This window comes from Crinia signifera, chromosome 5, assembly GCF_055691185.1.
Source record: "Crinia signifera chromosome 5, ASM5569118v1, whole genome shotgun sequence".
Lineage (NCBI taxonomy): Eukaryota > Metazoa > Chordata > Amphibia > Anura > Myobatrachidae > Crinia > Crinia signifera.
The window spans coordinates 163433078-163456626 of record NC_139221.1 but is presented as its reverse complement, the minus strand read 5'-3'; the positions used below and the strand labels follow the sequence as shown (position 1 = coordinate 163456626).

The window sequence follows — 23549 nt, the reverse complement described above, 5'->3', positions numbered from 1 at the left end:
CTGTGTGGGCACTGAAGCTTCACTGATGCTGTTAGTGGAGATTGAGGACGGGTGTGGTGATGTCATTGGCCGGCGCATGCCACCGCTTAAGAGAGCTGGGCCACGTGAAGAAAACAGCGGCTGGATTCCCTTACCACCGTCCAGTCACCCAAACAGCCCATGAGTGTTTAGAGGTAGGGTAAGCTTAGACTCACAGACTTTCCATCCACTCATAAGAGAGTGTAAACCCTTTAAACCTATTAACGTCTTTTTTTACAGGTACTTTCCGCTCTTTACTTGTACTATCCGTTTCTCACACTAAAACTTTTTAAGCTTTTAAATAATACTACATCTTAAATATTTGTGGGAGAGGGCTTCAGCAGGAAATCTATTTCTAGCTTGTGTAGAGAAGTGAAAATGTATTTTTCAAAAATCCATCCATTAGAATATTCCACACATGGGCCCTTATTCTGCTTGGAACGGCCGGAGCCGCATATGCGGCTCCGACCGTGCAGGCGAATCCCCGCCTTCCATACGGATCGCCACGGCCGTCCGTACGCGGACATGTGGCGGTCCGCATGAAAATGGCGGGGGATACGCCTCCACCATCTTGGAGCAGCCCCCTGCATTCGATGGTCACCGACCATCGAAGGCAGGGCCGCACGCTCCACCAGCTCCCGCACCCATAGACCTCACGGAAACTTGTCCGTGTGAAAGCATGTATGGGGGCGGGCAGCTGACATCCGGCGATGTCAGATGCCCGCCCCCAACACATGCGTCACAGCCTCATTACCATGCGTACGCCCCGCGTTTGCATGGGAACGCCCATGAAACGCGGGGTGTATGCATAGGGAAATGAGGCTAAGTAGCCCCTCACGCCCCTATCCACCCCCTTTGCGGCGTTAAAAAAAATTGTGCGGCGATTTCGCCTGCACATGCGCAGAGTGCCCTCTGCACATGCGCAGAGCGAAAACATCGGCGGAACGGCCGCATGCGGCCGTTACCGCTTAGATCAGAATAAGGGCCATGGTTCTTTAGCGGTCCTGATGTGGTTTTAGATTTGAATGGCTGACTCAGTTTAGCTGCCCTTCTTGTGCACGTGAAAGCTAGTTTATATTTTAATTATTAGTGTTTTTGTTGTTGATTGCTTTCTACCAAAGGGAAAATGCATAGTACAGTATTTGAATAAAAAAAATAAACAAAAGCTAATACTGCGTGAATGTGCTTTTGTTTTGGAACTATGTTGATGCCGACATCTATTAAAGCCAATGCATCATATTAGCACAGGGTTTCAGACGGCTGACAGACAACGTCTAGTCAGACAGTCAATAGGTCAACACCAAAATTTAGAGATGCATTAGCTAGACATTGACATAAGTTAGACATTGACATGCATTAGTTAGACATGCATTAGTTAAACATTGAAAAAAGTAAGACATGCATTAGTTAGACATTGACATAAGTTAGACCTGCATACATTAGACATGTATTAGTGAGACATGCCAACACACTCAATATCCCGGCAACCGACTTTTCTTTAAACTGACTTGTTCATACTTTACCATCCCAGTGGACATACAGTTAGAATAGAATAGTGTGCCGAGCACAGTGTGGCACCATGCCCGAAGCATGCCCGAATGCATGTGCATGTGTTTTGTCAATGTTTATCTAATGCACGCTTATCTTTTGTCAATGTTTAACTAATGCATGTGTAACTTGTGTCAATGTCTAACCAAACATGTCTAACTTTTGGTAATGTCTAAATAATGCACGTCTTACTTTATCAATGTCTAACTAATGCACGTCTAAATTTTGTCAATGTTTAACTAATGCATGTGTAACCTGTGTCAATGTCTAACAAATGCATGTCTAACTTTTATTCATGTCTAACTAACGCATGTTTAACTTTTGTCAATGTCTGACTAATGCATGTCTATCTTTTGGCAATGTCTAACTAATGCATGTCTAACTTTTGGCAATGTCTAACTAATGCATGTCTAACTTTTTTCAAGGTCTAACATGTGTTGTCAACCTTTTGACTATCTGATTATACATTGCCTGTGAGCTATACCATACCTATTAGAATAAATGACTAAGAAAGGTGCCCCCCCCCCCCCCCCACCCCAAAAAAAAAAAATACATAAAATACATACAGTGCAATATAGCTCCAGTACTGTTTTACTGAAGCCATTTTTATTTTGTGTGTGTATAACCCACTAATTAATTCATGGCATGTACTTAAAAAGATCAATAAAACAACACGATGACTGATGCAATGCTCTGAAAAAGGGTCCAAATTTAATTCAAAGCACAGGCGCTCATTTTTCCTCTAATATGGAACCTAAAGAAGGCACACCTATTCTTTGCATTGTAATTCAATTACTCTTTTTCAGTTACTGTGTATACAAAATACATAAAAGCCTGCACAGTTAATCAGTTTTCATTTAAATAGATACTGAATACTGATCATCATCTTCAAAAGAGTAATTACTATTTTCTTGCAAAAGATAAATAGAATTTTTGTAACAAAATAGTTCCCTGATACAATCACTGTAGCTTTGATTACAGTATATTTCTTTGTTTTCTTTTACTGTATGTCTTGAGTAGTGCAGTTTTCTGACGAGAGCTCTTATCAGGATAATGTCCTGTTATTCTGCTGTCATTTTCACTTTCTATATAGTACGTCAATAGGATCGTGACTGAATGGTAATGCACTAGCTTGGCTTACAGTCCCTACATTCATTGTTTAACTGTTTCACATTGGGCCTAATTTCTATTCAAACTCCAACTGCAGAGAAATCAGCCTTGTTTAATAGTGTGTGCAGTATGTCAAAGTGGGATTTTATCTTTAATGTAATGTGAACCTGTCACCCCCTATACTTGAAGAAACAGATTGCAGGAATTATGTACAGTGGGGTCTTGCTACACTTACTGTATATGTCAGTGGTTCCGAAACTGTGCGCCGTGGCTCCCTGGGGTGCCTCGGGACACATGTAGGGGTGCCCTGGGTTGGTAGTCCAGGACCAACTCAAATTATTAATGGTTAATTATTTATAAGCAAAACCAGTGCTGGTGGCTGCCAATCATACAATGTGTACAAACAGAAGCAACCCCTGCCCTTTTCCACATAACTGACCCTAAGAATCACATATAAACCCAATCTAATTAAAATAAATTTGGCCTAGGGGTGCCGTGAAAAAAAAATCTTATACTCTAGGGTGCCGTGATTAAAAAAAGATTGGGAACCCCTGGTGTATGTATTTAGCTTAGGCTGCATGGCCATTAGCCACAGGATTATCTTTTGCATCTTTTTAATTCCTGTGTACAGATATATAATGATAATGATTGTAATGTATCCTAACTGTTTGAAGAAGAAATTAATAAAATCATATGTCCTGCCCTGCAAACCAGTCACGCCAACACTAATATTAGACAAGCTTCAGTAGAATTTTCCAGAGGAGTTGGGCTCACAAAATAAAAAGGTACTCTTTACTTAGCACGGCGCCCACGATTTTGATCGTGGGCATCGCAGGTAAAAAAATTGCGGGCATCGCAGGCATTGAATGCACTAAAAATCTGGTGCGACGCGACCGACGCGATGCCCGCGATTTCCCATAGGGAACAATGTTAAATGTCTCAATTGACCCGATTTTCATGTTCAATGCCTCAATTGACCCGATTTTTCCATAGGAAACAATGTTAAATGGCCCACAGAGGCCAAATAGGCACCCTGAAGTGTGAAATGGCCCCCACAATTGTTAACGCCACCCCACGATCAACGTCAACCCGAAGCGTGGCGAGCGCAGCGAGCCCGCGAGGGGCGGCGGTACGCGTCCTACGACCTATTCATACCCCCACTATCCACGTCGGCGTGGAGTTGAGAATAGAATAGTGTGGCGAGCGCAGCGAGCCACCGAGCCCGAAGCGTGGCGAGCGCAGCGAGCCCCGCGAGGGGACGCGGATACCTTCACAGGTAAACGCGTCCCTTCGCGGGCTTCACAGGTATCCGCGTCCCCTCGCCACGCTTCGGGCTCGGTGGCTCGCTGCGCTCGCCACACTATTATATTCTCAACTCCACGCCGACGTGGATAGTGGGGGTATGAAAAGATCGTAGGACGCGTACTGCCGCCGCTCGCCACGCTTCGGGTTGACATTGATCGTGGGGTGGCGTTAACAATTGTGGGGGCCATTTCACACTTCAGGGTGCCTATTTGGCCTCTGTGGGCCATTTAACATTGTTTCCTATAGAAAAATCGGGTCAATTGAGGCATTGAACAGGAAAATCGGGTCAATTGAGACATTTAACATTGTTCCCAATGGGAAATCGCGGGCATCGCGTCGGTCGCGTCGCACCCGATATTTTAGTGCATTCAATGCCCGCGATGGCCGCGATGGGCGCCGTGCTAAGTAAAGAGTACCAACAAAAACATGCAGGTCTACCTCAATCAGTGGGGTTTATACATCCAAACAGAATGGCTACAAATATTAATTAAAACAGCGATTAGACATCAGTACGGATGGTGTAATGGCTAGCATTACTGCCTCACAGCGCTGAGGACATGGGTTCGATTCCCACAATGGCCCTAACTGTGTGGAGTTTGTATATTCTCCCCGTGCTTGGGTTTCCTCTGGGTACTCTGGTTTCCTTCCACAATCCAAAAATATACTAGTAGGTTTATTGGCTGCGGAATATGTGTGCGCTATATAAGAAACTGTCAATAAACAAATAAATCAGTAAACAATAACATTAAGTAGTTAGATGTGACATAACAGTGAGACAGACCAGTTTAATGCAGAGCATTAGAGCAAGTCTGTGAGTTTACCCAGGCATAGGCTACCTCTGGCTCTCCATCTGTTGTGAAACTACACATCCCAGCATGCATTGCCTAATAGCAAAACTGTGGCAAGGCATGCTGGGACCTGTAGTTTTACAACAGCTGGAGAGCCACAGGTATCCCATGCCTGGTCTAGGGGAACAGCAGAAGAACCTAGCACCAGATCAGAACATATATGTTACTATTGTTCTCCTTATGTACTGGGTATTGCATGATTATTAATAATAAACAATATACTGTAGGTGGTCTACATAATAGGTCAGTGATGGCTAACCTTGACACGCCAGATGTTGTTGAACTACAAATCCCAGCATGCCCTGCTACAGTTTTGCTATTTGGCCACACTAAATTGATGCAGGGCATGCTGGGACATGTAGTTCAACAACAGCTGGAGTGTCAAGGTTAGCCATCACTGTTATAGGATGTATGGGAGAGAGTCTAAAAACAAACTTTCTATATCAAACATATTTATCTCCTTTAAATAAAACAAGTTGTCAGACCAAGATTGAGTACTGTAGGTCCAGTGCACTGATTAAAGGCCCCCATACACTAGGGCGACTTGTCCTAAGGACAAGTCAGTCCCGATTTCCCCTGAGCTTCCCCGGCAGCTCCCCAAGGGAGCTTGATAAGATTTGGCACTTGATGTGCTATTTTTTACATGTGATAAATCGGATGCGATTTATCACATGTAAAAATCCGGGGACCTGCGGGAGAGCTAGCGGTCCGTGGGAGCGGTCCGAGGGGGGGGGGGGGGGGGCGGCAGGAGCAGACTGGGAGTGGGGACCGGTCTGGGGGAGCAGCACGAGATGTAGCGGCAGGCAGGTGCAGAGCAGAGACTGGGGGTGCGGCTGGAGAATAGAAAGTAATCCTATTCAAAAGACTTGATTGGCCGCTGATGGGAATTTAGTCAATCAGTGGCCGCCCAGTCTTTTGAATAGGAGGGTTTTTATTCTCCGGCTCGCCGTGGGGACCGCAGAGCAGCGGGAGAATAGAAACCATCCTATTCAAAAGACTGGGTGGCCCCTGATTGGCTGAGTTCCCAGCCAATCAGCGGCCGTCCAGTCTTTTGAACAGGATTTTTTTCTATTCTCCCACCACACCCCCGGTCTCTGATCTGCATCTGCGGTCCCCGCTCCCTGCCGGCCGCTACATCTCGTGCCGCTCCCCCGCACCGGTCCCCACTCCCAGCCTGCTCTTGTCGCTCCCCCAGATGGCTGCACATGATTTATCTTATGTGCAGACCGTCCGACATCCGGATCTGATCCGATGCGCATGGGACCGCGCATGGGACCGCGCATCAGATCAGATGTCATACCCTACGCAATTTGGCCAATTTCACCAGATTTCTCGGCCCAATCCCCCAGAATCGGGTGAAATTGGGGCCACATCGCGTAGTGTATGGGGGCCTCAGATCCCCTCACACGGCAGACTTGTTAGATGCCACTGTATTCAGTATGTGCAGCTGCTCAGTTCTGCCCTTTATATTGCATAATGTTATATCCTACTGCTACAGTAATCATGGAGTTCTATGACAGAAAATGTGTAGGAGAGTAAGCACTAGGGAATTATTAACACTTTGACTAATATCATATTCACTACATTAGTTCAGTTAGTGTTATCTTTTGTGGATTTAGCATACTGTTGTTTTGTTTTATATATATATATATATTTATCTATGTTTCCCTTTCCAACTTTCTTTTTTATGTGATTGGTATACTTTTTTAGATGAAAAACACAACACAGGTTTGGCAGCTGTCACAATATTTTCTTATGACATTTGAATATTTAATTTCTAGCAGATATTTGTATTTGTTTGTATGTAGTAGATCCGCTCCATTTGTGTACTGAGAAACCTACTGCACCTCCAGATTCACACAGCAGTATGTGCTTTTAGCAAAGGGGATGGACATAGCTGTTTTCTGGTCGCCTTAATGTATTTATATATTTGTATCTAACTGTATACTTACATAATAAAATGTGTTTCAAGGAAACAAAAGTGTATGTTGATAATAATATTAATAAAGATGGTGTTTACTTAATATATTTACTGAAGACAATTAAATTCTGTTTTTCCAATTACATTTTTCTTTGAATGTACCAAATTCCGATTTTACGCTTTGGCCTAGTGCAGGAATATTTTGCACATTATTTTTAATAAACAACACTATTTTGTTCATTAAGTCATTTGCATAATTTGTGTACATATTGGGGGAAATTTACAAAGATGATTTAGTAGAAAAAAATCGTATTTTCCTACGAATTTTTGGCATTTACTATGCCCAAAATACATATATTCGTATTCATATTGATGGGACATTCGTATTTGTATTTACAAATACGAATGTCTACACCATCGATAGAATACGACAGGAATCATCATTCAAAAGAATGGTGGTTCCTGATTTACTAAGCCGCCGTATTGAAAATACGGCTGCTAATTAGTGTAAAACTGCCACGAATATACGGCAGGAAAATACACTTTATTTTCCTGTCGTATTTGGCAGAAGCCTGCAGTCAGATTCGTGCAGGCTTTAGTGTTAAAAAAAATTGTAAAATAAATAAATAAATAAAAAAATCAGTGTGGGGTCCCCCCCACAGCTGTAATTGCACCAGGCTGAAAGAGCCGGGCCAGTAATTAAAAGTCAGGGAACCCGACAAATAGGGGTTCCCCGATTTTTAACAACCAGCCCCAGGCTCCAGGTCCGGGGCTGGTTCCCAAAATACGGGGGACAAAATGACTAGGGGTCCCCCGTATTTTAAGAACCATCCCCAGGCCAAACCATCCAGCAGGGTAATGCCACAGCCGGGGGGGGAGACTTTTTATACAAGTCCCCCCGGCCAAAGCATTAACCCTCTGACCAGTCAGCCTGGCCAGGGGTCCTGGGGGAGTGGGGACCCCCCCAATAAAGGCCCCCCCCCCCCCTCCAGAACTTACCTGACCAGGCTGAAGCCTGGTGCTGTCCTTGATGCCCCTGGGCTGTGGGCATCGAGCTGATCTTTGTGTAAAAAAATAGATTAAAAACTATTGTCTTATACCGTGGAACTATGAGTCCCAGCAAGCCTCCCCCGCATGCTGGGACTTGCTGAACCACAAGACCCAGCATGCAAGGCATTAAAGGGCCCGCTGGGTCTTGTAGTTCCACAGTACAAGAAATAGTTAAATAAACACACTGGCAAGCCAGAAAAATAAAAGTTTAATACATACATTACACAAACACACTGATACTTACCTATCTTGAGCCCGTCGGTAGGTCCCTTGGTCCGGTCCGGTGGCTTGGTTCCGGGGCCTTGGTTCCAGAGCTGGTCCGGGGGCTCCAGGGCTGAAGAGTCCAGGATCCGTAGTAATCCAAAGGGGTACCTGTGGAAGGAAATCCTATTTACCTGGTCCTCTGGCGACCATCCCGGCATCTTCTCTTCAAGTCGCGCTTCTCCCGGCTGCTGGTACCCGCTCCGCTCGGACACTGGAGAGACGCAGAGATATTCATCTTTCCCCGCTTCTACAATAGAATGATTTCTATTGGCCGCCTAGCGGCCAATCAGGAGCCGACTTTCTCGGTTCCTGATTGGCCGCTAGGCGGCCAATAGAAATCATTCTGAGTAGGATTGAGTAGGATTTCCTTCCACAGGTACCCCTTTGGATAACTACGGATCCTGGACCCTGGACTCTTCAGCCCTGGAGCCCCCGGACCCGGACCAGCCCCAGAACCAAGGCCCCGGAACCAAGCCACCGGACCGGACCCAGGGACCTACCGATGGGCTCAAGATAGGTAAGTATCAGTGTGTTTGTGTAATGTATGTATTAAACTTTTATTTTTCTGGCTTTTTAGTGTGTTTATTTAACTATTTCTTGTACTGTGGAACTACAAGACCCAGCGGGCCCTTTAATGCCCCGCATGCTGGGACTTGTGGTTCTCCAAGTCCCAGCATGCAGGGGAGGCTTGCTGGGACTCATAGTTCCACGGTATAAGACAATAGTTTTTAATCTATTTTTTTACTCAAAGATCAGCTCGATGCCCACAGCCCAGGGGCATCGAGGACAGCACCAGGCTTCAGCCTGGTCAGGTAAGTTCTGGAGGGGGGGGGGGGCTTTATTGGGGGGGTCCCCACTCCCCCAGGACCCCTGGCCAGGCTGAGTCAGAGCTCAGAGGGTTAATGCTTTGGCCGGGGGGACTTGTATAAAAAGTCTCCCCCCGGCTGTGGCATTACCCTGCTGGCTGGATTGGCCTGGGGCTGGTTCTTAAAATACGGGGGACCCCTAGTCATTTTGTCCCCCGTATTTTGGGAACCAGCCCCGGACCTGGAGCCTGGGGCTGGTTGTTAAAAGTCGGGGAACCCCTATTTGTCGGGTTCCCTGATTTTTAATTACCGGCCCCGGCTCTTTCAGCCTGGTGCTGGTTATGGCTGTGGGGGGGGGGACCCCACGCCGTTTTTTTTATTTATTTATTTTTATTTCTATTTTTTTTTTACACACTGCAGCCTGCACGGATCTGACTGATCCGTGCAGACTGCCTGTAGGAATTCGTATTAGCAGCCGTATATACGGCCAGCTAATACAAATTAATACGACATTGGAGGGTTAAAAAGCAGTCGTATATGACTGCTTTGTAAATCCCCATGGTTTCTAAGCAGCCACTCACAGCAATTTGTACAAATTTCCCAACACCCAATCAAATTCCACACACTTGTTGAAAGGCAGACAATGGAAAGCAGTGTGAAAGGGGCAGGCACAGAAAATTCCCGGGTCTGAGGTGCAGTATGAAGGGGGTCTGTTGAGCTGAGAAGCTCTGTGCCCCGCCAAAAATCCGGCAAGAAAAACCTGTGATTTTGCAAGGGCGGCAATGAGAACGCAGCATTATACACTCTATCAAATCCAGAATTCTTCTTTATATATTTAGTGTGAAGTGTTTGATTAGTAAGGGTTATATGTCACTTTAGCTTTGAACACAAAACTTAGCACAAACACAAACTTGCAATCCAATCTCATTTAAATGTAGCTAACACATAAACATACTGTACTATAATAATTATAATATACCATATTTCTTTAAAGTGCAATGCACTAAAGGTACATACACATGGGGTGAGTTTGGGCACTTTTCTAATACCCCTTTCACACATATTACTGGATTAAAGCTTTTCAAACTGGTAATTTGCTGAAAAACACTGTTTTTTCTTTGGTGTGAAAGGGTCAATATGGGTCTTAAATCCCGGCTCACCGACCCTGGTCAAGAGCAGGGTCGGAGTGCCTGGATTTAAGACTCGTGTTGACCCTTTCACACCACAGAAAAACCCGGGTTTTTCAGCAAATTCACAGGTTTTAAAAGCTTTAACTCAGGAATTTGCGGGTGGTGTGAATTGAGGTCAGGCTGCACCAGGCAAAATGACCCAGCACTCAAAAATACCAGGTAATTGCCGGGTGGCCGGTGTGAAAGGGGTATTAGCAATCTGTCTAGAGCTACAGTACTATCTCCAAAAATATCTGCCAAGAGATGAATGACCTCTTACAAAAAAAAACATTTTTGTGAAATATTCACTTCATTCTTCATTTTGGCACAGTTTTTTGATATTTTTAATCAACTCGAGTGCGCAGTTCTACCTTCTGCAATTTCTTTTTTCATATTTGGCTAACAGAATTTTACGGTTAGTTCCCAAGTTTACTTCAAGTGCTCCACACAACAATTAATTAACAATAATACAGCTCTATTCATAGATTACTTTCACAAAATTCAAATTTACAAATTTAGGGCCTGATGTCCATGGAACAAACTATGGCCTTTATTCAGATCTGATCACAGTACAAATTTGTTTGGAAAATGGGCAAAACCATGTGTACTGCAGGTGGGGCAGATGTAACATGTGCAGAGAGAGTTAGATTTGTGTGAGTTATTTTGTTTCTGTGCAGGGTAAATACTGGCTGCATTATTTTTACACTGCAATTTAAATTTCAGTTTCAACACACCCAAACAAAGCTAACTCTTTCTGCACATGTTACATCTGCCCCACCTGCAGCGCAAATGGTTTTGCCCATTTTCCAAACAAATTTGTACTGCAATCAGATCTGAATAAGGGCCTATATACAGTACAATTATGTATGGCATATTTTACTGAGAACAGCAAAGACATGTTTATTGAATTGCAGCTTATGCAGACATGCAAAAACATTTTTTACATGTTAAAGTGGCACCAGCTTTCAGTCCACAGACCACTTTTCTGGTTTCAACTGGCCTTCCATGGCTGGTCTGTCTGCATCATGGTGCACCTTTATTGTGAACAGTCTTTGGAGCTGCAGACAGGTGCGTCAGACTGGGGGGGGGGGGGGGTGTTTAGTATCACGGATCAGCTTGACAGAGGTGCAGACTGGGAGGAGTCGTGGCTCAGCATGGCTGCATCTCCACCAAGTAATGACCGTGGCCTTGCATTGTCACTATCCACACCACCATCTGCTGCCTATAGTAGTCAGGTGGCTAGCATAGCCTGCAAAGGGCCATTTGTACTCCCGTGTTTGGACTTCATTTGTACTCCCATGTTTGGACCTTGCTCCTCTGCCTATGAAATCAAAGGCCCTTGTTCCAACAAGGATCTAGACCTATCCACAGTCAAAAGGTGGACATGGTTTTTCCCCCCCCACACTTTTTTGCCCCCAAAAGCCGACACAGTCGACATGGATAACTTATCGGTGCAGCCAGAGCCAGATTAAGGCCTAAATGGGCCTGGAGCTGAAAATTATCAAGGGCCTAGTATGCGCAATAATAGGAGTTGTGGCCAGGACCTAATAATGTGGGTGGCGTGACCAGTGTTCTGTTTGGGTGGTCTGCTCATGGGTGTGTCTCTATTTGTGTAAATACTTTCAACTAATTATATATGCCTGGAAAAGGCAGGGGGCTGGCATAGGAAAAATGCAGGGATATATATTGCTGGGTGCACTCCAAAGGTGCACCCGCAGGATGCCGATGTCCTAAAATACTTGCGGGTGAGGTGGCACTCCAGTCATAAAAAAATACTGAAAGCCGGAACTTGGTAGACAACATTTCAGCACCTTTTATGTGGTCACCTAAGTTTACCACACCATATACCCCTTATACAAATCATGCAACACAATAGTAACCCCCTTATACTGTACTTGCCTCTTACACATTATACCACATGTAATGAGCCAAAATTCACACTATGCCCCACAGATTAAGGCAAAATTCACATTTTGCCACATGGATTGAGTCAAAATACACACTATACCAGGCATGTCCAAACAGTGGCCCTCCAGCTGTTGTGTAACTACACGTCCCAGCATGCCTTGACATAGTTTTAGCATTCCCCCATAAAACTGTGGCAATGATGAGACTTGTAGTTTTACAACAGCTGAAGGGCCATAGTTTGGACGGATTCAGTATTGAATCCCGGCGGTCGGGATCCCGGCGTTCAGAATCCCGACGCCGGAATCCGGACAGCCGAAATGCCGACAAGGGGGGGACGTGGATCGCCCCCCCTTGCGGGCTCGCTGCGCTCGCCACGCAGCGGGCCCGGTGCCTCGCTACGCTCGGCACGCTATTTTATTCTCCCTCCAGGGGTGTCGTGGACACCCCAGGAGGGAGAAAGTGTCGGCATTTCGGCGGTCGGGATTCCGGCGTCGGGATTCTGAACGCCGGGATCCCGACCGCCGGGATTGTAACTGCATCCCAGTTTGGACATGCCTGCACTATACCAAACAGATTGAGCAATAATGCACAATACGCTTCACAAATAGGGGCATTGCGCGCGCATTAAAAATTTACACCATAATGCCCATTACATGTTAAGCCTCACACCATAATCTCCATTACATATTATGCCAAACACCATAATGCCTATTAAAAATTATGCTACATAAGTGTTGCTTACCTACATGTACATTGCCAGGGGTTCCATGCTCGTTGCCATGTGGGATTACATGCTCATTGCCAAGGGGGAATACATGCTCGCGGTAACTGGGGGACAGCTGCTGCCGGGCAGAAATGACAGCCATTGACAGCCGGGCAGAGAGCAGGGGGCTGCCCGGCTGTATTCAGTGCACTGCATGACATGGCTATTTAAAATAATACCCCTTTCACACCAAAAAATGCAGGGATTTACCCGGGAATATGGTCCCAGGATCATGCAGGGACATTCCCGGACTGGCCCCTTTTACACCAGCCTAGTCCCTGCATTTTCTGGTGTGAGGGGGAGAGAAAACCACCCCCGCCCCCTTTTAAACAACCAGCTATATCTTTGGAACCAACTGACCCATTTACATGTAGGCTTCAAATGATTTTGGTCCCGTGAAACAACATGAACAGCCATGAAATTACATTTCAGAAATGAAAAAAAAAATTGGTTTACCTGCAATGTCTCTAGAACCAATAAACCCATATGGACCAGGTATCAGATTGAAGGCCCAGCGATTTGGGTTCGACTGAGATCAACCTCAATTAGCGGGAATCAGAATTAGCGGGTCCCATGTTATCCTATGTGGAAACTTTCCAGGTTTGCCTGACGGTATCTCCGGTTCCCAGGTGGCTAGCAACGCAGGGCTGGGCTCGTTGGAAAGCCCTGGCCCACAGCTACAAAATTTGGAGAGTGGGCCTGGAGCTGTAGCTCCATCAGGCCCATTGTTAATCCGGCCCTGGGTGCAGCGCTTCCCCTCGCATGGCTTGGCACACTATTTTATTCTCCCACCGTGCCCTAGTGGATGATAGGGCATGAATTACCGGCTGTCAGCACATGTCAGCTCAAAAAAGAGTGAAAAACCCCATGTAGACCTTTTGACTTTCGACCTTGCTCATGTTGACCTAGTTTATGTGTATACCTAATGACCTGTCGACCTAAGCCCATGTCTACCTTTTCAGGTGTCGACCTTGGCCCATTTCGACCTTTAGTGAGCGACCCAATGCATGTCGACCTTAGTGGTGTCGACCTAATAATTGTATACCATTGGGTGGTGGGGAGAGATGCTGGTTTCAAGCTGAAATAATTTTGTTGTCATTGGCTGCAGATCTATTTCAATCCTGTTGGGGAGGAGCATATGTTCAATGGCATGAAAAAGTACCACATGGGCTTGTACAGTAAATATAACATGGAAGTGAGAATGTACTTTTTTATACAGTATTACAGCAGGTCTCAGGCAGATGCAGATTTGTAAAGGGATGGGCCAAATTGGTGTGGCCCAAGTGAAGTAAGGGCATGGTAGAAGGCATAAGGTGGGATGTATTAACATACATCGCCGCACGGCCGCTGCGTCGCCAGCACATACTGTATGTACTAACATATGTGGCTGGCATCACGGACCCCACGTACACCACAGTACAGGTATCGCGGGGTCTCTGTCACCTCCCAGCCGCCTACTGCTCCCCTCATGCTGAGGACAGCTCAGTGTGGCTGTCCCTGGCACCTCCTCCTCCCCCCTGCAGCCGGAAGGATGTCCGGCTGCCTTGCTAGGGGGAGGAGGGGTTTACCTTCCGGGGTCCAGGAGGACCTGCAGCAGGAAGGTAAGCCAGGGGGAGGAGGGGGGCGGCGAGGCGGCGGATTTGCGGCGGAGGAGGGGGGCGGCGAAAAGAAGCATATAGGCTTCTATAGGGTGTTGCCATCCAAGGGTGGCGATACCCTGCCCGGCGGTAACCCTGCACGGTGTTAGTACATATGAAAATGCCGTAAAATGGGTGTTTTACCGCATTTTCAGCTTAATACCATGCCTGGTCTGTCATATGCCATACTCTTTGTGGCTGCTTTTTCGCTACTTTTGAACACATTGGACGGCATGTATTAAGCTGAAAACCCCCTGTTTTACCGCATTTTCATATGTACTAACACCCGGCCGCACCATTACTTCCGGGCAGGGTATCGCCACCTTGGGGTGGCAATACCCTATAGAAGCCTATGGGCTTTTTTTTGCCACCTCTGCCGCAAACCCGATGCCTCGCCGTCCTCGTGGACCCCGGAAGGTAGACCCCTCCTTCCCCTAGCAAGGAAGCCGGACATCCTTCCGGCTGCAGGGGGAGGAGGTGCTGGGGACAGCCACACTGAGCTGTCCCTGGCGTGAGGGGATCAGTAGGTGGCTAGGAGATGACAGAGACCCCCGCACACCACAGTACAGGTATCGCGGGGGCCTCGGTCACATTTGCCAGTACATATGCGCTGGCATCGCGGCGGCCAGGCGGCGAAAGGCGGCGATGTATGTTAATACATCCCGCCCATACCCTGCACTGCCACTAAAAACAAAATGAAATAGAAAATAGAATAGAAATATCCCCCACAAAAAAAGTGTAACTGCTGAGACTGGTATCGGCAAATATGGGCTCCTCCTATAAAATAGCTGAACCCAACTTTAAGATATGATTGTACTGCAGCATGGGAAAAGTATCTCCTGTGCAGCCTTACTCTGCCCCAGCACATCAAGAGGAGGTGTGACCCCAGGGAGAAGCTGGGCACCCGCAGCATCCTAAAACCAGTCCAGGCTGCAGTTTTTTAGGTTGGCACTGCATGCCAAATACAGATGCCATAGGCCAGCAACAGTACCCTACACCCTGTGGGTGGCACCGCTTACCCAACCGTAGTTACCAGCCTGAATTGCTTTTTTTTGTCTAATATGCATTTTATAAAGCATTATAAATACCACTGTCTGTTCTTCTGATATTTGTTTAATGATATGCAAATAATAGATCAATAATATACTTGTTGACAGGCAATAGATGGATAGCATTAGGCCAACAGGTAAAAAAAGCTCACAGTGCATAAGGCCATGGTGTGTAAAGGTATATGCTATATGTTTTATTACATTTTTCATGTATTCCTATGCTTCATTTAGTACACACGTGCACATCTATTGGGAATAGTAACACTTGCCCAAAGCATGGCAAGCGAAGCGAACCCGTAAGGGTACACTTTTGTACTAATGATAGTCACATAACATGAAATATACAAGATTTGTCCTAATCAAACCCCCACAAAAAGTGTTGATCATTTGTCAATCTTTTGACCATGTTGACCTTCTGTACATATTGACCTTAAGTACTGTTGACCCTTTTTACTTGTCATCCTAATGCATGACGAACATTTGATGTTACCCTTAAGACTATTGACCGTAACATTGTTGATTTACACCTAGTTTAATACAACTCTGACTTCAGACAGTGTATTCATAGTAGGAAGGCTGATGGGTTTGGTAGCCAATATATTTCTCGGTACTTGTTTCCAAGCATGGCACCTACGATTTTAATCTTGATACATTGTTATGATCGCATCGATCGCATCACATCGCATGCGATGCGATCGATGCGATCAAAATGATGATTTCATTGTACATGCACCCTGATGGGCGATTAGTATGTCATATGCCCCCCCATTGTTAACGCCACCACCACTATTAACGCCAACCCGAAGCGTGGTAAGCGCAGCGAGCCCGCGAGGGGCGGCGGTGCGCGTCCTCCGACCTTTTCATACCCCCACTATCCACGTCAGCGTGGAGTTGATTTTAGATAGTGTGGCGAGCGCAGCGAGTCACCGGGCCTGAAGCGTGGCGAGCTCAGCGAGCCCCGCGAGGGGACGCGGATAACTTCACATGTATTTCGCGTCCCCTCGCGGGGCTCGCTGCGCTCGCCATGCTTTGGGCTCAGTGGCTCGCTGCGCTCGCCACAATATATAAAATCAGCTCCAAGCTGACATGAATAGTGGGGGTATGAAAAGGTCGGAGGATGCGTACCGCGGCCTCTCGCGGGCTCGCTGCGCTTACCACGATTTGGGTTGGCGTTGATAGTGGGGGTGGCGTTAACAATGGGGGTGCATTTAACATAGTATTCACCCATCAGGGTGCTTGTACAATTAGAAATCGCATCGCATCACATGCCATTGTAATGGCATGCAATGCGATTTTAAAATTGTACACTATAGAAATAATAATAGTATAAAAAAAATGGCATTGGGGATACTTGTATAGCTGGGGGGTGCAATACTAGGTAAAGATGGGTGGCAAATCATATACTGTATAAAAGTCACACAACAGTTAGGCACATTAACAAGGGACATCCAGAGAGATAGTGACTAATATATTAAGATATTTCCACTTGAACCTGTAATCAGATCAATACACAGAATGAAAATGATGCAATGAGGGTATCTTATTACAATGTGCTGATATGCTAAGCACTACTATATACATATCAGGGGTTATTGTGGTTTATTTAGTCCACCAAACTCCGCCTTGCTAATGGTTGGCTGGCGCAGGGCATCCATGGCCCAGGGCATGTGAATGGCTGTTACGCACATCGAAAGATGTGGAAGGTGCACACATATGTAAGGTTGCTCTGAGCAACCTTACATACTGTATGCGTGCACGTTCAGAGGAAGCTGACACATGATTTCAACTGGCCGCCCCCCACCTGTCCATCCTGCCGCATTCGTTGATGGGCGTTCCAATATGCTAATGGGGCTGGCCAGCGCACAAGCCCCTCTCTGCCCCCCCCCCCCCCCGCCCACTGTGTAGTGTACACGCAACCTGCATATAACAACACAGGCAAACTGCGAACGTGACATGAATAACCCCCATCATGCAGTTAACGCAGACACTTGCTTTCTTGATCTAGCTGACAATATTTCCTTGAGAATGAATTGCTGGGTTTGCACTTTTGTAAAGTTCTGACTCCTACGAACACAAAATGAGAACTCGCATAAGACAAGTACATTTTCACATTGTCCAATTTTGGCACCATAACTATCCTTCCAGGTTGTTATACTATTATACAGTAGTACTAACTTGATTCCATATTCATCAGGCAATCCCAAGAGAGGAATATGAGATGGAATAAGCGCACACACTGTACATGGGAGTGCAGCTTCTGCTGTACTTATAACACTAAGTGCTGGAATCACATAATCATTCACATTTGTCATACAAAGAATAGTAAAAAAAGACAGATAAAGGAGTCACAGAAGAATAATACTTAATATTACCTGAAGTCTACCATTATGCCCAACATGTCACCCAATATCTGTAAGAGCACAGCGACTCTCTCCTCACTGCTTGTAACACTTGTATGTTTCAGGCAGCGTATGGGAAGTTCATGTAGTGACATCAACCTGAAGGACTGTTCAGTACCTCTGCACTCTTACAGAGGCTTAAGGCTTCACAGCACCCTAGGCAAAACTTCATTACTGCACCCCTCTCTCACCCATACTGCCACCGATACACACTTTCCAACCCCATAATTGACAAACATTTTGGAAAGGCTTTTTAGGCTCCCAAAAAATTAGATGGTCCTCCCAGCCCCACCTTGGGAAGGTGGGCAAGTTTCCTGCTTTTCCTGGAGGCCGCCCTTTGCCACCCACAACAGAGTACAAAGGGGAGGGGGCAACAAAGTAGGGAAGTAAGCCTCAAGGGAAAGTATGGGGTTGAGGTCTTAGAAGTTTTGCAGCAGCCACCTGCATTAAGTACAACAAGAATCCTCAGACATCCTTAATTTTTGATCGGCAGACTTGGTGCCCCCCCCCCCCCCCCCCCCCAGAGCCTGGCGCCCTAGGAAGCTGCCCAAAGCTGCTTAATGGTAGAGCCGGCCCTGCTCTTACAGACATCTGGGTTCATTGGGTCAGAGAAATTCCAGAAGCCTCTATCTTGGAATGAGGGCCAGGCTGATGAATGCAGACTGGCCCTCGCTGTCCCTCCTTTCCCTCCCTGCTGGCCAATGCTCACGGCCGCCTCATCAGCCCATGTGCACACACCATAGCATAGTCATTCATATATTTTTTTGAACCTGTTAGAAATATTTATTTCACTTCTGATATTGCTTACAGGACATATGAAATCTAGAAAGCAGGAATCTAAAGGTGCCCATACACTTATACCATATGGCCTCTTTCAAACGATTTTGACCCATCAGGCCAATAAATAAATAATGTGAAAAGTGCCATATAGTATGTGTGTTGCTCCAAATCCTATCCGATGAGTGCTCCCAGGTACGTCGGATCAGATGCAGAGATTGCCATGGCTGCAAAAAGAATTTGTTGGATCCTGTCGCAGTCAATGGCATCACGTACAAATGCATTGTACTCAAATGAAGCACATGCCATTTAGACAAGGTAGCCAAGGTAAAGCATGCGCGGCTACAGGCAATATCTACGCTTAGGGTTCTTTTAGCACACATTTAACCACATTAAAGCCCTGAAAACACAATATCGCTGGCTAAATAGTCGCAGAGCAACCATATTGCCCGTGCTTTGTATGTGTTGTGGGCGATAAATCGCTAGGAGCGCACTCACAAAGCCAGCCCTGAATGGTCGCTGGTCGCAGGAGCATTCTCCAGCGATTTCTAGTCAAAATGAGTTAGAGACAGAATGAGACAGAATAGCTTGCAATTTTCAGCCAAAATCGCTGGTCGCTGAGGAAACGATACACTGAGCAATATATTGCTAAGAGATATTAAGCCAAAATTGCTGAGCAACCAAATTGTACCATGTGTATATACCTTTTAATTAATTCTGAAACTGGAAAAACATAAATAGGGTTTATGACAGCATTACTGAATACAGTAGTCAGGGCCTGATAAAAGGTTCAAGGTGCCCTAGGCTAATACACATGTCGCTCCCCTTGTAATGCTGCTAAACAAACATGCTTAAACGCTCAGGGACTCACCAGTCATACTGCCTATGTGCATGTAACAAAGGTTATACAACTGGTACAGTATGTAGGATCTAATGCTTGTGAAGGCTTTGGCTTTAGGCAGTCCAGCTGGCGCTGTATCATAATGAACATAAACTAATGGGTTTTTTTTCAGAGAGTTACATTAGCACAGCCATCTGGCACTCACCTTAAGAACTTTAGACCTTATTCTGGTTGACTCGCAAAGCTGTGAATTTCACAGCCTTGCGAGTCCACCAAAAGCCGCCTGCATGGCTGCCCACCTTTGGCCATGCAGGCGCTGTGCCCGCTCGCACCCTGCATTTGCACATGTGCAGAAATGCATCTCGTATGCGCAGATGCAAACCATCGGTACTGTGTGCACATGCACGGGGGGACCAAATCAAATACAATAACCCCCTTTACCCCCACAGTACGCCAGGACAAATGAAAGCTAAGAAGCATGGAATAAATGAGACCTTTTATTCCTCGGCTGTCATTTGCAAGGTGCCACCTACCCAGTCCTGGCGCCCTAGGCTGCAGCCTAATCAGCCTATTGGTTAATCAGGCGCTGGCGGTAGTTCTGGTCATCACCAGGATGAGCTCTCACCAGAGCCTGACTCCTGCCAAAAGCTTTTTAGAAAATTTGCTTGAAAATAGTAATTTTAAAAATATGTAACACATTTGCGGATTGTGATTAATATGCCCCATAGCACGAAATGACAACATTCAAAAAAAGGTTTTTATTAGTAGAGTGTTTGGTTTCATAAATGATTCATTTTACCGATAACTAATAATGTACTGACATCATAAAAACACGCACGGCTGATAGTTATGCAAGAGGGAGTACAGTGATAGCTGAACACGATTCATTTATATGCTGCTTACACGTCAGTGTTATGAAACAGTTTTTTCATCAAAACAAGCAGTTTGTGTAGATTCCCCCTTACTAACATAAATGACACCATCTGTCACAAATGGGCAGGAACACAGCCAAAATGTCACCATTACTATGATGTGTCAGAACTGTAATGATTTTATAAGAGTAGATATTTTATTACCACTAGAAATTGCAATTCACCATATAGCAGTACCTGTAAGGAAAAGCAAACCTCCCAACATTTGGAACAAGGCCGGTGGGACCCCTGCATGCGCCTTTTGAAATGTGGGGGCGTGGTCTAGCAGGAGGTCTGTAATCACATCACTCCTACGAGGCCATGCCCTGTTTTTACCACTGTGTCGGTATGCGCACGGCATCTATTGCAGAGGGTAGGAAGGGGGACTCCCAACTGCCCCTTCTCCCACCACGGGACACTGCGGGCCCCAAGTGAGATGCAGGACCGTCCCAAAAAAATGGGATGGTCCCACAAAAAAACTGGGATGGTCCCGTGACAGTTAGGAGGTATGGGATAAGTGATGATTATGGAGCCGGTGCAGGGTTGCATGCAAGTTGGTAGCAATTACTTCCACATTGCTGTCAGAGAAATAATAAGAGCATACTCAACCACTGCCCCTATTTGGGCTCATAGTTATCTTCATTAGTGCATACACTTTGCACCACCCTATCCTTGGCGCTATCATTGAACTTTGTGTACATGAGAAAATCCAATAACGAGCAAGCGGAGATGAAGATAAAATCTGTATGGTTCTGAAGCAGTCATACTTGCATACAGAATGCTCAACTTTGGTGCATACAGTGCCAAAGCTCTGCATCAGCCCCTTAATGTTTATTTAGCTTTGTGTGTTACCTCCATCCTTCCTGGGAATACGTGACACCAATACTGTCAAAGCAATGTGCTATTTTTCCGTTATATTACTTTTACATTTTACACCTATAATTCTGAATCATGAAGCCATTAATTTATTTTTATTATTGATCAATCATTCCTTGCACATCTGAAATGCTTCTTGGTGCACAAGCCTGAAAGTCCAGTGTTGCACAGTACACACTTTTCCAATGCATCGTACTGAATTTATGATAAGGAGCATGTATAATACACTCTGCATAGGGAGCACACTGTTCACAGGGAACAGTGCCATAACTAGATATTTTGTTGCCACGTGCCAGTAACAGAATTGGTGCCCTCACCCTAATACTCAAAAAAATGGATAATGCGCACCGGAAATGTAGGGGTGTGGCCAAATATTAGTATCAATTCACATTAGACCACACAGTAGAGTCTGTTATTCACATTATTCCACACTGTGCCACTTGTCCACATTCCACTGCAGCTGCTCTGTGGATCTGATACAGTGCGGGCTACATTGTGGGTCGGATACAGTGCAGGTTGGATACAGTGTCCGTCGGATACAATGTGGGATATGGTGTGGGTCGCATATAGAGCAGGATGGATACAGTGAGGGATATAGCGTGTGTTGATACAGTGCGGGTTGGATACAGTGCAGGATATAGGATAGGTTGGATACAGTGCGGGATATAGTGTGTGTTGGATACAGTATACAGTTCGAGGGAGACAGTTGTGTCGGCATTGCGGATGCCGATTGTGTCTGCAATGCTGTGGCAGCTGTGGACAGGAAGCATGCGCTCAAATGCCCGCAAGGTGTCAATCACTCACTGCCTTCAGGCGGATGGCTCGTGCATACCGTGCGCATGTGTGGTCATCCAGTAATCAAGTAAACTGCAAATTCACATGTCCAGCGAACAGGTCTGAATCAGGCACATGGTCTAATGTATGACCAGCAAAAGTCTCTCTGCACGTATCATTTGCCCCACCTGTAGCATGGTTTTACCAAGGTGCACAGTTATTTGCTTTTTTTTGTGGATTTACATGTTAATAATTAAATAATTAAGCCACTAGTCATTTAGATATGTAAGTGCATTCATATCAATGTATTTAATTTAGACCCATGCCCACCTGCAGAGGGAAATGCAGCCCACCTGCATGAAGTTGCCCTGCACACACTTCTATTCCCTAACACCCCCCCACCTACATGCCACTCTACTTACTAACACACCCACAACTCCAGCCTGCCACCCTCTACCTCTTAATACACCCACACTACTAGCCTGTCACCCTCTACCCTCTCTCAGCCCAGTAGTGCGTGCAGGGGGGTTTCTGAGTACCCAGAAACCCCCCCAGGAGTCAACCAGCCCTAGGCTGAAAGCTGAGGGTCCCCTCTTTCCATGGGTACAAGAATTTTAAAAATCGGCCCTTGGGAACCGGAGATATCTGATATCTTATATATTCCAAAAGCTGAGACTCTCCCCCTTTGATGGACACTAGTAGCTTGTCTCTCCTGTTCCCAGAACCAGAGATATCAGCCTTCCAGCAGCTGGTTACTGCTCCAGCTCCACACACCTGGTATGTAGTGTTATATACTCGTTGGCAGATTGCTCTGCCTCCTGAAATCTGATCACCTAGTCCCCTATACCATTTAGTAGGTGGGATTCTCTAGTTTTTAATTCCATTAAAATCTAAGAAATCTATTTTCGGAAACTGGAGATATCTGCAGTCAAGCAAGCTGTCCTCCCACCTGAAAATTATGAATAATAAGCCCACTCCACTATACAGTATATATTTATTATTATTATTATTATTATTATTTATATACATTTGGTCTATCTATAATACTTTAACTGACCCAGCTTTGCTCCGCCCCTCTGGAAACCCCCTTCTGAAAATCCTGCGTTTGCCCCTGCAGCCACATGTGGATCCACTGGTACATCGACCCACCAGGAATCTTCCCTGTGACTTCTATTGCCAATCCTCCCCTGCTGTAAGCAAAGCTGAATGAGAACATGTTCTTTCAAATTCAGAGCTACATTTGATTTAAGTGAAACAATACCTACAGTATATCTATTGCACCGTAAGTCAGGTACAATACTGCACTGTTGATAATGACCAGTATGATAGGTGTGCATGTAGACTAGATGTGCGTATATATCGGAGATTATGCACATTTCTTCCATGCACACTTCCTTTGAGCACTACATGCCTGTTTTACTTCCAGCTCTTTATCTGGCGCATTGAAATCAGTGTGTATAGACCATACTTGCCGACTTTTGCTGGCTGCCTTCCGGGAGAGGGCAGACAGCTCTGTTATACAGGGGGGCGGGGCTATCAACGGGAGCTTAAAAGAGGCAGATTGGGGGCGGAGCC

The 23549-nt window shown here is 45.8% G+C and overlaps 1 protein-coding gene across 2 annotated transcripts in view; it reads left to right on the top strand.

Moving 5' to 3' along the window:
- STAC (SH3 and cysteine rich domain) overlaps positions 1-23549 on the top strand; it is a 242738-nt gene that overhangs the window by 159475 nt on the left and 59714 nt on the right. The gene's annotated exons all lie outside the window — the stretch shown is intronic.